This window comes from Pteropus medius, unplaced genomic scaffold (genome assembly GCF_902729225.1).
Source record: "Pteropus medius unplaced genomic scaffold, Ma_sr-lr_union100, whole genome shotgun sequence".
NCBI lineage: Eukaryota > Metazoa > Chordata > Mammalia > Chiroptera > Pteropodidae > Pteropus > Pteropus medius.
In genome coordinates, this window is record NW_024351730.1 from 26,885,117 (window position 1) to 26,887,188 (window position 2,072).

Consider the following 2,072-nt stretch of genomic DNA (forward strand, 5'->3'; position numbering starts at 1 on the left):
TGGCATCACCCTGAAACTGTAGAAATGCAGAATCTCAACTTCCAACCCCACCTTACAAATGAGAATTTACATTTGAACCAGATCCTCAGGCGATTCTTAGGTACATTAAAGTGTGAGTAGTACCGCTCTGGAACAGGGACCTCAAAACACTAGATTTTCTCTTCCTTATGCGGAACCACTTGGAGTAGGGATTTTTTACTTTTATATTACTAGCCCCCAAAGCCTGAGAGTGGAATTCTGGAGTGGATGCATGAGTGTTAAACAAACAAAAATTGTCTAGTTGATTCCGATGTATCCTAATTCCTTTATTTGTAGGATTACTGGATTTAGCAAGTAATGCACCATACTTACATTAAAAATATTCACTGTTTATCTGAAATTCAAATTTAACCGGGCATCCTATATTTCATCTGACACTTCTATTCGACAATACTATTCATTTGACATGTCAACAGAGTTTCAGTTTTTGTTTTTTTTTTAGGTGAGGCAACCCTTGGGTGACTTCGCGGATTCCAAGGCCCTTGTCAGTTTACAATCTCTTATTTTTTTATCTTTTAACGCCTACAGCTTCTGGTCTTCCTATGTGGTATCCCATCCAAGTACTAACCAGACCCGACCCTGCTTAGCTTCTGAGATCAGATTGGATCAGGCTTGTTCAGGGCAGCATGGCCATAGACCAGAGTTTCAGTTTAAATGCCTTTTTTAAAAATCTCGTAACTAAACATATCAGAGGTAGGATTCAAGCTGAGATCTCCTGAGTACAAGAGTTCTTTATAAAATATGAATGTCTAAAAAGTAAGACATATTTTTCTTCATATTCTTCATGTGTTGATTTTCTTATGCAGCTCAGTTTTGTAAATCAGTTATTATAGATAGTACATAGAAAATTGTGTGTTTCTAAATACAAGAAAACCAAATAAAATTTATTACAATACAGTTATTTCCTCCTACATAACCCAATATGCCCATTTAAAGAGAAAAGCCAAGAACTGGAGGTTTTTTGCTTTTAACCCTTCTTTGATAATACCTTGCAACTGGAGATTTTCTGTTTACTCAACTGTGGATAAATTTGAACATATATTTAAAAAACGTTAAAAAGCTATATAATAACTATTTAAATGAAGAATATCCCTCAGTAAAATAAAGCCTGAAGACTTAAATCTTCTCATACAATAATAGTATACAGTTCTTTGAAAATAAAGGGGTTTTCTTTATTATATAGCTCATAAGTATTCTTCACACTGGAAAATACAGAAATATAAAAGAAAAACAAAATTACCCATAACCATATTACCAGAAGATAAAAGTGAGTGTATTATTTGCCAAATGTTTTTCCCTGAAAACATTTTTTTATAGCTGTAATAATGTTGTACCATAACGTTATGTTGTGCTTTGAACTTGACATATTGTAAGTACTTCCCTTATTATTACAAGTAATAAATTCATTCATTGTAGATATTATATCCCGTCAAGTAGATAAACCCAAGTTTTATTTTTTCCCTTATTTCTTTTGAGTTTAGGAAGTATTGTACAAATTTTAGTTTTTCATTAATTGCACTGTAGAGGACTACAGCAGAACAGAAGAAATATGACCCCACTTTCCAGCTTAGCCCTTATAAACTCCTACAATCTCAGAAGAACCAAAGGAAGTGCCCCTTTGGGAAGCGGTAGGGCCTCAGTTGCTGAGCAGTTACCCACGTTTCCTATGATTTGAAAAATAACAGACATTTAAGCTGATCCTACATACAAGTGCTCTGAAAACTCAGTGAAATTGAACCACAGCTGTCACTCCAATGTGAGTAAGACAAAATCTAATTTGTTGGGTGGAAAGAGTTAAATGAACTTTAACTGAAAGGCTCTATTTCTCTCCCTCTCAGGGAAGAAAATAGCCAAGGGCAACAGCGGATGACTAATGTGTAGAATATTGCAATTAGTATAGCAAGGTACTTACAGGGATCAAATTAAAAAATTCATTAACGTACGCACTTAATTAAGAAACACTTTTCGGTTTACATGATAAATTATGACACCTATTAAATCTTCCAGTACAAGCTGTAATGGCTTCTTTGCTC

At 34.4% G+C, this 2,072-nt stretch overlaps 1 pseudogene; it reads right to left on the reverse strand.

The window, feature by feature from the left end:
- Positions 1–558: 558 nt before the first annotated feature.
- On the reverse strand, positions 559–677 carry LOC120588419 (uncharacterized; annotated as a pseudogene).
- Between the last annotated feature and the right edge of the window lie 1,395 nt (positions 678–2,072).